The following is a 16,208-nucleotide window of genomic DNA, read 5'->3' as shown; positions in this document are numbered from 1 at the left end:
CTATGTAAAGTGGCTCATTACTGTGAATGCTGCAATATTAAAGGTTGAGAAGAAAGAGTGCTAAACTCTCTTTCTCAGACATGACATGATTCTGTTTTGAGCAAAATGTTTAGCTTTATTTTTTAATGAGGTACATCATCAACTTTGTCTCCCATGCAGATATGTGAGCTTCAGACATTCAGGTGGAATAGAAAAAAGAAGTAAAACATCATAGTAATAAATATTTTAAATTATGGAAGACAAAACATTTCAGTAAGCAAATCTCAGATATTTGCTCTACTTGTAAATGAAGCATTAAAAGTCTACACTAGGTGTCAGATTCTCCATACTGTTGTACCTGTCTTGAACTAAATGAACTTGAGCTATCAGAGAGTCAGGAGCCATCCACTCTGCTAGAAATATTTCTCCTCTTGATAGAAGTAATAATTTCATTCGAGATAGAAGTAATTTTCTAATCTTATACTAAGAGGTCAAAGTGTTTTTTTGGTTTTGATTTTGTTTTCAGCATTTAGGACCAAGATTATACTTGGAAGAAAGAAAAACTTTTGCATTTACAAGTTTTAACCTAATCCCCGGCTGCAAAGCAAGAGTCCTGGATCATATGCCATTATGATAAGAATCATCATCTTGAAGATGCAAATGGAATAAAACCAACACAGTGCACAGCAGTATATAAAAGGCATAAAATAATTTGAAATAACTTAGAAATATTCAAGAGAACTTCATTATCTCTCAGTTGTATCAATTGGTAGTACAAGTACCAGGAATAACACCCTAGCAATATTCCACATTTCCTGTTGTTCTTACCATTGCTACACAAAAAAGAATACTCTCCTGACAGACCTGAGCAGAATCCATACTGCTTCTCTAGAATCTTAGAATCATAGAATGTTCAAAGTTTTTATTACCAAGAAAACTAGCTATTCTTGAAGTTTTATTTCATTTCTCAGTGAGATATCTTGGCCAGCAAAGGCTGAGGAAGAATTCTGGAGAACTTAACTGGCAGTGTTGTCTAAGCAGAGAGGAATCTTGACAATGAAATGGTGATAGTAATTAGCACAGAGATTGGGTATAAATAGTTAAATTTACAGGTCTTGAACAAAGTAATGGTTACCTCTTCCAGCTCTTGCTTACCACTGTCTGAGTCCTCTGTTTAGTGGCCTGGATGTTCAGTGCCATAAATGTTAACTGGATCATTGAGGAAGATACAGCCCTCTGCATCGTACCATGGAACAGCTACAGATGAGGTGAACACAACACAGGTGATGGGTGCGCAAACTCTGAGTTTGGTTTGGTCACTGAATTTCCTTGGGGAGTTCACTTCATTGCTACTTCTCCTCTGTCCCTTCACTGACCTGCTCTGCTCTGCTGTTCTACTCCACCCATGCCTCAACTGTTTAGATAGCAATCAGTTTGTTACAGAGGCTGTTGTTGGTTTATCAGAAGTAACATTTTCTTAGACTTCATGCTGCTTGAGTTACCATAGCAAGTTGGATCTCAATTTTTGTCAGACATGCACATTCCTCCTCTACAGTACCTTGAGACTGGAAATCAGTGTATTACTTTAACTATTAATATAGGACAACTTCATCTCTTTTTTGATACTCTATATCCCTTTCAGTGTTTTAGCTGACTATCCATCTTTTGTGGCTATTAGCTCATGTCCTATAAAAGATACTCCAGAGATCATAGACCAAATATGACTAATGGATAGGCCAAACATCACAAGTACTTGTAAAGAGCTCAGAAGGCTTCAATTTCTTGTCCAATATAGCAAAATGTTGGGCATCCCATACATTCTGCTCAGCTCATCCCATGAGACTATGGTTAAATGGTAGCAAAATAAGTGTTTCTAGATTAATTGTATCCTATTTCAGACTTCGATCACACTTACAGGATTCACAAATGCAACCATCACTCAAGAAAACAACAATGAAAGATCATGGTTTTAAAAAGGAATCACTTCAATACTGACATGAGAACCTGAAGTGGAGCAGACCTACATCCAAGTCTAAATATGAACTGCAAGGACTGTTACACTTAAAAGACAAATTGCAGTTCTCACTGAAATAAATAAGTCAAAACACAAAAATAATGTCAAAATAGGAAGAATTTCAGAGCAGCTTAAAAATTATTTCTGGGCAGTGAGTCCCAGTGAAGACAGGTATTTACTCAGCGATCAGTAAATACATTTCAAGTTATTTGCATTTGTAGAGAGCATTGAAAGGCTGCTTTTCTAACAATGCTCTCATTATTCTAGTTGTTTTCATTATACAGGATTGTCTATTTCTTTGTGCTTATAGTCAGGAAGAAGTGCTAAATGAGTAGTATTCATAATCAGACGTGATATACAGAGAGTCTTATGACTGATCATTATTTTATCATAAATATTATTAGCACACAAATATTGGATAAAAGATATCATTGCTTCAGAGCCTTGAATAAGAGTTGGTTTAGAGGGAAAGGAACATTTTATTCTACCTCTGGAATTTAATTCCTAAACAGCTGCCTTTATGTTTATAAAGACATCATAAAAGCACAGTGAAATGCAACGCATAACCTAGGATTTTTGACCAAAACCAAAGGGCTTTCATTGTTGGTGGTTTTAATGTGATTTTCTCTATTTTCAAAATTAAAAATACAGAAAAAATTCTTCATAATGATTAAATAGGGAATAAAGAAACCACAAATCTATCTTCTGGCAATAAGGAATTTGTCACATGATATTACATTTGATATGTGGACAGGCTGGAAGTACTGCAGAAACAACCGATAATCTTGTTGGTCTCTGACTTTTCAACTTTGCTTGTGCAACTGTTTGCTTATTCTACTATTTATATCTCAACTGCCACTTGGCAGAAAAACATGGCAGAAATTTCCAGTAAAATAACTTAAATCAGATGGACTGTCTTCCAGCCTCCCTTACTTAAAAAGGGGAAAGAATCCTAGAACTAATGTAACTCGGAGAAGCATACATCTTAATTTTACAAAATACTGCTCTAGCTTCAGATTTGAATAGGACTGGACTGACAGGTCCAAAGTTTAGTTTAGAACAGATTTTTTTTTTTCTTTGAAGCACTATTTTTACAGGCTGCTTTCCATATGGGAGACATTTCTTAAGTTTGTTTTTCAAATGTAGGTCCTAAGCCTTGTTCGTGATTTTAGGTCCTTTAATGAGTAATAGTGAAACCTACTTTCTATGCAGACTATCTTTCCTTCATCACCCTCTCAGCATCTTGCCAGCACTAAATACTGAGACACTGAGACAGTGATCTGTTCTGGGGGATTGCACCTTTGTTTTCTCAGTTCAGCCTAAACATTCCCAACATAAACATTATGGTTTATGAATCTTGTGTTTCTTTCAGTTTGTTCTTCCAATCCAGTCATTGAGATAATTGTTCATACTTCCAATTGAAGTTAAAGACCCCACTTTAAGCAGCACCTTGTGAAGGTAAGTTTTGCAGGAAACTATTTTTCACCATCTGTTCAAATCAAGTATTACAATGATGAATTACTGTTGTAGATGTAGCCTCCTAGGGCTCTAAGGGTAAAAGCTGTTCCTCCTACTTCTTTGTTCACTTTATTATTCTACATTCTTCTTTGTGCTTTGCTTTATTTTCTAGCCTTCTTCCTTCCTCGTTGAATGATAACTTCATTCTCCTTTTCCTGTTGGGTCTCAGTGCTGATACTGATCTAACCTAGCAGCAGCAAGAGTCAGACTTCAGCAGTCTTGAAGAAAATTGCATCCAAAAATGTCTTTAATAGCACAAAAGCTTCCTAGTTGTCCGTTGCTGTTCTTAAAACCCCATGCATAAGCAGGTAAAGGGCCCTAGCTATATCCAACAAGAAAAAACTGAGACAAGGAAACGTGGGATCACTGAAGCATATAAATTTCTCAATTGACTTTAAATACTTATATAGGGGTAACTTACCCTGGGGACAGGGAACAGTTCCCCATGAGCTATTTATGCCAAAGAAATTCAAAATAATTTATCAGGAAACTATCCAAACTAAAGATGATCTTAGCATCTGTTGGACATTTTCCCTGTTCCTTGATGCCTTTTTGTTGTGCAGCAAAGATCTGAAGAGCCACTGGACAGAGCAGAAAACACAAGAACAAGCACAAGTAGTTAATACTATTATCAGGAAATTTGTCTAAAAGCAGTGAGTTGTGGATTCCTGTTCTTGTCCCAAGCAGTGTTTACGTACTAAATGTTAAACAGCCAGTAAGTAAAATAAACAAACATGCTTGAGAGCTGGGACTGGAACCTACGATTTAATCTTCAGTGCAGAGAGTTTTGCTGTCACTGAGTGGCTTAGCTAATGTTAAAGTCATCTGCAGAAATTCAGGAGACCCTTACTGAGAAATTATTTCTAGCTTGCTGTCCAAGGCATCTTGCTGGGAAATGGGTGTTTTGGCAATATCCCATGCAGATAACTCTCCCTTGGTGTGTAATAAGGCGCTGATGTGCCCAGCAAAAGGCTGAACCTTGTTTGCTGAGAGCCAAGAACCTATGCCTGCCTTCCTAGGTGCCAATACTGACATTTATACTTGGAATTGTGTCTAAGTAGGTCTGTTCTCCGGCATGGAGGTCAATGGTCAGAGCACTGCCTGCCTTATTGCTGTTCAGCTTTTTTACCTTTTAGAATAAGGTGCTAACAGCAAAAGTGACTGTTGGGAGTGTCAAAGAGCCCATGCTGGTTTACAAAGCATGTTCAGGCACTGTCTGGGAGACTTAAGTGCCAGTTTGGATCATTTCAGCTGCTTATCCATGTAGAGTCAAAGTTCCTCTGCTTAAGAACATTCTCTTGCACTGTTTAATCTATACTTTTAAACATATCCATGGTGATCTGTCAAAGTCATGCAGGAAGCACCTCATCCTTTCACTAATCTGGGTTTATTACACTAAGTGATAGCTGGGGCTCTGGCAGTAGTCTTCACTTTTCATGGGGCATGCACTTACTGCTGCAACTGACAAGATAGCACCAGTGAGTGTGGGGCTTTCTTGAAGCTTCTTCGCTACCATGATGGATGAAAAACTTCAAGAGAAGGAATGGGGGCATCTGTGACGCAAAGAGTGTATCATGTGTGCATAACTGAAGGTGTAAGCCATCTTTACTCTTGAATCAGAAACTCTTGCTCTTGGCATTGGTTGCTTGATCAAGGTGTTAAGTGCTGTTCTGCTCTTGGGTCTCTGATTGCCCACAATAAGGAATAAATTCTTGCATAAAATCAGCATTGATCATCCTAACTACCTTTTATTTCCAGCTTTGAAAAGAAAATTGGGCTTTTTCAGGTATTTGTTAATTCCAGTTGGGTGAAATCCTTTTTAGCACCATTTTAATCATTGAAGAATTCTGAAATGTCTGGAGAGACTGTTTCTAGTTTTTGATGACAAAGTATACCAACAAATCTCTAGATATCCCTTGACTTATTTGGAGATGCTTGATGCAAAACCACCACAGAATATTAGACTATTTACTTGTAATTCAAATACGCATTTAAGCACTGACATTTTAAAACTTTGTCCCTAGTGTGCCAGTGAGGCCACTTATCTAGCTGATGGCAAGACACAGCTTTGTGTTTTAGCGCACAGGCATCAGGACTGAAGTGGAGCTTCACCCTTTATTGTTCTCGGTTGGATAGCACTAGAACAGCAGGACCTAATGAGCTGTGCGCTGGTGCATGTGCATGCCTGAGTTAAGAGCAAGACAGGGCATTCTGGCCCAACTTTGACTGTTGCCTGTACTCCTGTCAGTATGCTAAATCAGGACTATATCACTTTTTTGTTGCTTTTAATGAGTATTAATGCTCAATGGATGAGCTATATGAGCTGGTTTTAGCTGGCATACTGCAAAACTGTCAGATGTTCTGAACAGCAAAAGTAGCATTTATTTCTTACATTTGCTTGGAAAATCCTAGTGAAAATAAAACTCTTATATTACTAATTATTTGGATGTTATGCATAGAAGAAAACATCTGTCAAGCAAGAAGTTATTAACTGCTTAGAGGATTTCTCTGCCTATCAACTGTTACCTTTTTAGACAATGTATACAGATTATGGGTAAACCAATCAGTTCTTTGACAAGTGTGACTTGATATAAGTTTGCAAATTCTTTAGAGTTACCAGAGCTATATGATTTACATAAACTGAAAAACACTGTTCAACAATTTTTTGAACATATTCTGTAGATTTTAGGTACTGACCAGACTGCCCATTGGGCTCTCAGCTGCATATTAACAGCAATAGCATGAAATTTGTAATTGCAAAAAAATCTCAGTATTTTGGGAGCATATATAAAAGTGAAATTGTGACTGTATTGTTTATGTGCCTACTACATGAAAGCAACATGATCTCAGGCTTCAATGGGTTTTGCCATTCTGTTTGATAGCGCTTAATTATTCATAAGCCTTGTAGCAGGCATGGGATGGCATATGAAATCTATAGTAACTAGTTCATTTTAGGGAGGTAAGGTGAAGTGTTGGCAGACAAATGGGTATGCATAAAACCTGTTTCCACAGGAAACTGGGTACTTTCCCAAAAGAGCTCAATTTCTTATATATCTCTCGAAGAAAATGTGCAGGGCAAAAATAAGTGTACATTGTAAAAAGTGCAGCTGCATAAGTTTTCAGTATGATTTACTTTACTCTAGTAGTGCTGCATTTCTTACAAGCAAACCCAATGAAAAGGTCTCATGACTTACAGAAATTAGCTGCTCCTTGAGCTACAGAAAATTAACTGTTCCTTGAGTTACAGAAAATTAATGGTTCCTTTTAGTTTTCTTGAATATAACTGTTGGTAAATCTTTTGTTTAGCGTAAAGAGAACTAAATAAAATGTACATTTTTTAAGATAGAATTCCCATGAAAAAAAGTTTATAAAAAAGAGAAAGGATATATCTAATATGAAAAGATATAATACTGTATGCTTGCTTAAAATGTCTCTTAAGAAAGCTTAATATGGTCCTTCCATCACTCCTGAAAAGAATGCATTCTGTAAAGAAATGCCATTTCCAGAAAGTTTGTTTCCTTTTCCCTTTTGATCAGGTATTTTATTCCAAAACTTGTTTCCATAAAAAAATTATGTTTTGTTTTTCTGATTTTTTTTTTTCCACAAGAAAATCACAGTTGCAGCTCAGTTAATATGAAATGAATAATCATTCACACCACAGAAGCCACAGGGTCTTCTCTGATCCTTGTCTCCCATGCAGTTGCAAAGAAAGCAAGTCAACATTACTGATAGAGTGGCATCTCTATAGCCTCTTTCAAGTCCTTCAAACCAGCAAGTTTTGGGATATGCTTTTTTCTTCAGCTAGTGTCTTGTCAGCATGGCTACATTGGCCTTAGTATTTTTTTTTGGTGGACATTTGTCATTTATGTGGTATAATAACTTTTACTTTGGACGTGAAAGTCACATTGTGATTTCTCAACTAATTGTAACCAAAAAACTTATTTAAAAAAAAAAATTATTAGGTAATTCTTCTAAAGATCCAATGATCCTTACAAATAGTACAAAATTGTCTTTTAATTTCACTGTTGCTTATCTACATCACCCAAGATCAGGAGGTGAATTTTAAACTTATATAAAAAGAAGAAGGGGAGATGATGAATTACAAAGTTCACTTCCTATTATAAAACACATTAAAATGCAGAGATAGAGCTTGAATTTACTAGCTAGGGAAATTACAGTACAGCTATAAGCTAATTCTTCTGTATACTACCTTATAACTTTGGAAAATTGTACAAGATACTGAGGTAATTAGTCACTTCTGACATTCAGAACAGATCTCTTTTTTGAAAGCTTCATCATTCTGTATATATTGTCGTAGGCGTACAAGGTGTTTGAGAAGTAGCTTGTGGGCAAAAGGCCAGCCTCTCCTGAAATAACCTGGGAGAACCTGTTATCTAACCAGTAGATGAAACCATTTCCTATATATTAGTGCCATCTTCTATTACATATTCTCAAATCTGCATGTCACTGTCGTAAAGCAAACCAAATTAGTCTGAAAATAAAAGGATTTGTTATCTTCTTCAATATTATAATTTTAGAATAAAAGTATATTGTTGATGAATAGCTCAAACATTTTCCTAACTTGAAATGTATCAAAATAAGTGTTTCAGTAAGCTTTGTTTCTCAATTATAACTGCACCCCCAATTTAACTGCATTATTTTAAATCTATCCCCCATTTGAAATGGGAGATGTGTCAAATAACAACAACTTTGCTTGTTACAGAGAAACCTTCTTTCAAAAGGTATTGTCAAATCAAAGACTTTTTTAGAGGACACAAAAGCTTGACAAACTGTTTAACAAATATAAACTATGGGGAAATGGTTTTATTGTCTTAAGAGGAAAAAATGTTCTTCACAGTTTCCATGTCTGGAAAAAGTGGTTATGAAGAAAACAATGATAGATTATTTTCCATGCATCCTGCTGCTAGAAGAAAACAGGAAATGGTTTTATTTGTAGCAAAGACTTATTTTTAATAAACATACTTTTTTTTTCCCTTAATTTTCCAATGAAGCTGTGGTAGAACAGCCACCTTAAGTGGCTAACTTAAATAGAAACAATCCATAACACAGTACTAAGACTTTTTCTTTAATTGCAAAAATGAGAGGTGGGTGCAGGGCTGTAAGCAGGAGCCTTGGATTTTGCCATACTCAAGGGAAAACAGCTGATGAACTGACTACCTGGGCTCCATTGCACCATGGTACATTCATGCTAGATGTACCTGAGGAATGAGTTTGGGATTTGGATCAGGGGGGAAAAAGACTAGTGACCAAAACCAAAGCAAGCTGGAGAGAACAAGATAAGAAGTAGCATCCAAAAGTTGTGTGTTGCCATGAGGAAGCCACAGCAGAATTCACAAGCTAGTTAGACAATAAGCAGCAAAAAAGGACCATAGTGGGATTTTCAGAAGCACTTAGACACAGTGTCTGGTTTTTCAGCCAAAATTAGAGTCTGAAGTGCTTCACAAATCTCAATTGGTCTATATATGCCTATAGTGACAGTGATACCTTAAAAATATGGACTCTTAGCAGCCCCCTTTTCTCTAAAAGGGGAATAATAGCAAAAAAAACCCCAGTAGTTTCTCTCTTGCAGGGTGTCTCTGAAGACAATTTTGTTAAAAAAAGCCTATGGTATTCTCAGGTGCTGTGAAAGCTATGAAAGTTACAGAAGCAGCAATATTTGCCTGTGTTCAGGATCAAGTGTTGACCCAAAGCTCAGCTCCACTGCAGGGAGGCAGGTTAAGACAATCATAATGACAATGCCATTTCATCAAGAAGACTCAATAGCCACATCTTTTGTTGACCCCAACACATTTAAACCAAATCTAAGGTGCAGTTCCTGCTATGACCTCTGGGTTTTGATCTGATCCAAAATTGGGACAGGATTTAGCTTCAGAATAATGCATCTGATTTATTTATGTGTATTTATGTGTAGATTCTTGCACATGAGTTAATGTTGGCAGTGGACACACAGCCAGTACCATCAGTGGAGTCTGGAAGTCTATTCAGCTCATCCTAAATAAGAAAGCTGCCTAAATTTAGGCACCTACCACTGTTTGAGATGTCTTCAGGCTTCAAATATGTCTGCTGACAGCCAGCAAAAAATGCGCAAGAGTTATGGGAGGTAGCATGCCCTGGATACCCTTGTACTATCTGATGTGACAACAGAGAGCTATGTTTAGGCAACTGAATCTCAGCCTTACCTCAGGTCTCTGGACTACAGTGACCATGCTGGGATCTTAAGCGTCAGTTGACATGGGGGAATCACCATGCAAAGAATGATTTCAAGGTCTTAGTGTGAAATGGAAATCCAGCTATTGTAGAAGATACTATATCCCACTGCAAAATGGGGCTGTCTTACATAATTGTGCTTTGGGTAGACAGTTACATTATGGTTTCAGCCACAACACTTACTGCCGATGCATAGCACCATTTAATAAATAGCATACACTTTATTCTCAGAAGACAACGCATGCAAGAACATTAGTTTCAGTTTGTTTTGGCTTCTTTCCCTGTCTGCCAGGAGATAAAATATCCAGAAACCTTTTTCTAGACTATGAGTCTTCAGTGTCCCTCTTGTCAGTACAAGGTGCTTTCTCACCATTCCCTTCATGTTATCAGCCAGTGTCTAGCCTGAGAGCATGATCCAGGTTAGGTTGAAAACCTGAATGTGTTTATTAGTTGTAAAGATATTACAAACCTGAGACCTTTACTGAGGCTTCTGCTTCTCACAGAAGCTATTAAAATGCCAGATATTTCTGTATAAAAAAAAAACAGTATACAATTTATGGCAAGTATTTATACATTCCCTTTTTCCTCTTCATTATTTCCTTTGCTGACAGAATCTGATTGCCAGGGACAGGAAAGAGCAGAGACTTTAAATGAAATGACTATCAAATACCACTACTTTGTGGGTAGCAGAGTACAGGTTTTGTATTCTTAATTTTCTCCTTCCTGACAGAAGTACCGGAAATCTCCATTACATGTGCTCTTTTTAGCCCCTTGCCTGGACATGTATTAAAAGTATTTGTGCCATTTTGGTTCATTCGTGCAGAATTGAAAGGAAACGTTTTGGTGCTTAACAGGTTCTCACTCTGAATATGCTTTATTCCCCATACTTTGGCCTCTTTATTTTCCATAAACATTCATTTCAGGCAGCAGAAGCAGCACTCAGCCAGCCTTGGGTGTGTGTGCAACTACTAAGGGCTTTTCCCAGAAAGATGCTTGGGAAGATACCCAGTTGTTTGACCCTTTGACCCTGCACTTATACTGCAGGAATGCCATAATTTGGGATAATTTATTGGTGTTTTCTTTTTTCTTTGTGGCTATTTTTCTTACCTTATTTTCCAGGCCTGATGCAAAGCTGTTCTCAAATAGTCATATTTGTCCCCACTGGTAATGAAAGATGTACGTGCCAAACTCGCATACTTGGTGGCAGTTACTGGTTGTTTAATCTGTTTGCTGCAGAACAAGATTATTTTGTTTACGCTGAACTTTCAGTATCTCAGTTTTCTCAAAGGAAAGGGAAGAAGGAAGGAATAAGAGGAAAAGAAACAACCAAAAATCACATGAGGACACTTGCAGGCTCATATCCTCATCGCAATGAGCCACCAACATTTGCTCCTGGTACTGGAAAGGCAGGCTGCCCCAGGGACCATATGAAAGTTCCATTGCTAGAGTCCAAGGGGGGCAGATGAAGGTGATGGACATAGTCAGGGATGCTATGCCAAATGCATTGGGAAGGGGAAACTGATGGCAGGCACAGCTTCCATACTGGGGGTTGCATGCATAGAGGGGTCTGGATGTGTTTCCCTGTGTACTGCTTGGCACATAGAACACACCTATGTGGAGAAGGACTGTCCAGTAGTGGCTTGCTCCCATGCTCACAACCTAGCTCCACAGAAAGATCCAAACAACTTGCTAAAACTTTTGGCTGAAGGTGCAAAAAGCAGGTTTGAGGGTTAGAAGGCAGGAGCTATTTTAGCATGTGTCTCAAATATCTGTTACCTCACTGTTTAGCAGAGTCTTTCATAAAGCCTTAGTTAAGTTATAACTAATACTTTCCTTTTAGGACAACTGCTGCTCTTTCACAGACTCTGAGACACACACTTCTGTCAGGGGCCGGGCAGAGTTACCAGCACACAACTAATGCTCCATATATTGAGATGATGGGGAAAAGGAAGAGATTTCAGAGCAAACGCCAGTTTAAGAATGGAGGTACTGTTGGATATTTAGGTCTCTACAGTAAGATTCACTCAGTATAATTACATTGCAACCAGTCTGTATAAACTGGCATTCATCTGTATCTTTTCTTGAATTTACATTTGCTAAGCCCCTGATTCAGCACTTCAATTAGAGAGCTTTTCCTATTGTGCCCTATCTGCAGGCCTTGCAAGAGATGTCTAATTGTTCTGTCATGTTATTTTGTTTAATCTGCTTGATATGAAAAAGTGCATACCATTTAAATAACAGGACTAGTGGATGATAAATGCGGCTTTATCAGTCACTTCTCATAAGTACCTGAGTGGGCTATGTCAGCTTGCTCTGTTTGTTCAGCAAATTCAAAGGCATCTATCTTGTACATAAATGAACACCAATCCCACTTGTTTTGGAGAGGACAGACTGAAATAAATTCCAGTTAAGTGACTCGAATTTGAAATTTGTTTATAAGAGGAGAAAAAGAGAAGTTATTACTTTAAAATGTTTCTTTGGAGTATGCTAACAGAAAAAAAAAAAGAAATCAAGGTGTGAATGATGCTGTAATGCCATCTATTGCTATTTTACAGCATGAAAAGCGTGAATTTTCAGGGACTCATCAGATATAATAGCCAGGCCAATATTCTACTTTCTTGTGAGCTTCAGCACTGTGCTTCATGCAAGCTTCATCTTCTAGCTAACAAAATCAACTTTCAGGTAGCTACTTAAACAAACACATACAATAAAACCCAGAAGTGTCTGTCAATCCTGTAGATTCTGTTTGAGGGAAAGGCACAACATGCAAATATCTTATATAGTACTCTCTCCTGTATCTCTAATTTTTTGTCCATAGCATTTGAATTTCAGATTAGACAAGTGATTCATCTCAAATAAAACAGTTCCATTAAATTTAGGTGTAAGCTATGCATGTACCTCACCAAGGTAACTTGGTATACCAGCAAGCACAAGTGCAGTGGGAAGCTGGAGTTGGTCCTCCGGAGTTTCTGAGCTCTATGTAATAGCTTTAGAGTGAATCTGGTGAGTGGATTTCACTAGATGTCTAAATTCAGGTAGCTAAGTTAGGCAGAAGGAATCCTATTCCATTTTACTGCAACAGTGGAGATGAACTGGCATTTTAATAGTGGAGATGTCTTTAGAATAAGTCTTAGGCTAAAGGTAGGGTCAAGAGATCAGCCATTATCCTGTAGCTCTAAGCTCTGATTCCAAAATCAGGGAACAACTCTAGGTTGTACATAACATTGTGCAACAATCAATCAGTGAAAAATTATGACAATTTAATAGCAACTGCCTTAAATAGACCACTAAATCCAAAATATCCATCAACATATCAAATGAACTGCATCTGTAAAAAATATGAGTGGGCCATAGATTAACCTTCTGCTCCAGTTCCAGCACTGCATAGAGCCTATGAGAACCCCCAGAAAGACAGTCCAGCCCCTGATGTTGTTCCAGAAATGACTGACCAGTCTTACTGAAAAAGTTTTTAAAATAACTTCTGGGTATATAGGAATAATAATCCTATCCATTGCCAAAACAATAACACTTAGGATAGTCTAGATATATTCAACATGATAAACACTTAAGATTCATTGGGAAGTTTAAATGATAGAGAATTTTCACTGGGATAAATGTCTAAATTTCTGTTGAAATTTGAAAACAAGTAAGTTTGCCAGTCTGCTCAGTTGTTACCTGTGTAGTAACACCAGGTCACCACTGTGTTAAGTAAATTCTACTTAGATAAATGTTCAACTTTCTCAATAAAAATTGACAATGATTTCTTTTTAGGCTAAGGTTAAGTTCTAATCTAATAACCTACACTTTCTCTGTCAATATTTATGAACATGACTTCATTCCAACAATTCTGTTTCACAGATTAAAACCACCCAAAATATCAATCCCGTGCCCAGGTCAAAATCCTTAAAAATTAAAACACATGCCTGCAATTACGATAAAAGAGGCTAGAAGATTGTTTTGGGGACCAGCATTCTGCTTATGGTACATAGAATCATAGAATAGTTAGGGTTGGAAAGGACCTTAAGATCATCTAGTTCCAACCCCCCTGCCATGGGCATGACACATTCCTTCTCTTAATACAAAAATACTTGAAAGGACTTACCATTTGATTAGTACTTCAAAATGAGAAAAGCTGCAGGGAAATAAAAGAATTATGTGGAAATGCCATCTCAGTCTTCAAATTAAATCTCCTTTCGTAACCCAGAGAATATTAAAATTGGTGTTGCCTTTACTTTCACATAAACTCATAGAATCATAGAATAGTTAGGGCTGGAAAGGACCTTAAGATCATCTAGTTCCAACCCCCATGCCACAGGCAGGGACACCTCGCACCAAACCATGTCACCAAAGGCTTTGTCCAGCCTGGCCTTAAACACTGCCAGGGATGGAGCATTCACAACTTCCCTGGGCAACCCATTCCAATCGACCAATACCCCCAAGTCCTTCTCCGGAGGGCTGCTCTGAATTTTTTCTCTGCCCAGCCTGTAGCTGTGCCTGGGATTGCTCCCACCCAGGTGTAGGACCTTGCACTTGTCATGGTTAAACTTCATAAGGTTGGCATCAGCCCACCTCACAATTGTGTCAAGGTCCCTCTGGATGACATTCCATCGCTCCAGCGTATCAACCGAACCACACAGTTTGGTGTCATCGGCAAACTTGCTGAGGGCACACTCAATCCCATTGTCCATGTCACCAACAAAGATGTTGAACAAGATGGGTCCCAACACCGATCCCTGAGGGACACCACTCGTTACTGGTCTCCAGCTGGACATTGAGCCATTGACCACAACTGTTTGTGTGTGGCCATCCAGCCAGTTCTTTATCTGCTGAGTGTTCCACCTATCAAATTGATGTCTCTCCAATTTAGAGACAAGGATGTCATGTGGGACAGTGTTGAGTGCTTTGCACAAGTCCAGGTAGATGACAACAGCTGCTCTAACATGCTAAGCATGTCTTGCTTTAGTGAGACATGCCACTTGCTTCTTGCTTCTACCACATCTCAGAAGCACAGTCAATAGTTTTCAGGTATTGCGGATCCCCATAGACATGAAAGATTGCTCTGGAGCAGCTACTGCTTTTAAATCTTACATAAATTGGGATCCTGAACCGCGTTATTCAATGTATTTGATTCAGCAAGTTTTAGAAAGTGCAAATCTAACCAAATAGTATGGAATTCTGACCTGTCATTATTTTCAATGAGGTGCTGTAAAAAATTCATGGATGTTCAAAAGAAGACAAGATTTTTGACACAGAGTAAGGAGATAGCACAGAATGTAGCACTTAATCATAATGTTAATTTTACTCATTAAGTGTTTCATAATCTGTAGTACAGAGGCTTAGTGAAGAAGAAACTGGATGTCTAATGACTCTACTGTTAAAAAAGGGATTGAAATTAAGACCCAGGATGTCCTTGTTGTTCAAGTAGATTTTAGAAGGTTATAAAGTAGCTTGTAGGGTAAGAGATTCAGATAATGGAAAAGATACCAGTGAAAAATCAGGAGATAGACAATGCTCTAAAATGCTAAATGAAACTCATGTATTCAAAATAATGAGTATTTTATGATGGGAGATTTCACCATGGTCAATTTAATGGCTTTAAATTATTAAAATGCGATGAGAATAGGAAGGACAAAGGTATTTTAAATACAAATATATTGATTATAAACATAAACGCAGAGGTATTTTGCAGTCACTTCAGAGGCAGACAAGGATAGGGAATAAGAAATGTAGTCAGAGTTCTTTAAAATTGCTTTTGACCTAAACACTAACCAAAAAGGCAGGAACTTAAGGGTTATTTCAGTCATTCAGGATGATTCTTTGTTGTTAATTTGGAAAAAATGGCAAAATTCCTTTCCTTTGGAACATGAATGAAACACAAGACAACATCTTTGTGAGTACACTGCTACTAAGGATCTTTTCAGTCAAGGCTAGTCCTCAGATCCCCTCCTTTTTTCTCTGAGATAGTTTCTAGGGCTTGATTTTAATTTCTCTTCTCTCCTCTTTGCTGTTTGATAAATATATTGGGATTGGGAAACATTGATATATTAGATTGGGAAACACTTTGTTTTCTATGAAATGTGGTCCACTTTGGTCTGCAAGTTTATGCAAAAACTGTGCTGGTTATTATGGAATAGTATTGGCAAGCTGCAACCTCCTCTGCACAAACCAAAGCAGAGTACTACATTCACCAGTTTGAAATAGGTTTCGCCAATCCATCATGCTACTATTAGCTTGGTATGTGACTGACTTTATTTTATTGGAGTAGCTTTTTCCTACTGCCTAGTCTTCTTGTTTTGTTTTTTTTTTCTCATTTCATTTTCAATCTGCAAAAAAATGAAAATGAGAAACTTTTTGATTGGTGGATGAATCGTAAACTTCTCAAGGGCAAAGGAAAGCTTTCTATTTCATTGTCAAACACCATGAATTTCCATCCCGCAATATAATAAATCTAGGATGTGGCAAGTAGAAT

This window comes from Melopsittacus undulatus, chromosome 3 (assembly GCF_012275295.1).
Source record: "Melopsittacus undulatus isolate bMelUnd1 chromosome 3, bMelUnd1.mat.Z, whole genome shotgun sequence".
Lineage (NCBI taxonomy): Eukaryota > Metazoa > Chordata > Aves > Psittaciformes > Psittaculidae > Melopsittacus > Melopsittacus undulatus.
Note: the sequence above shows the minus strand (reverse complement) of the source record.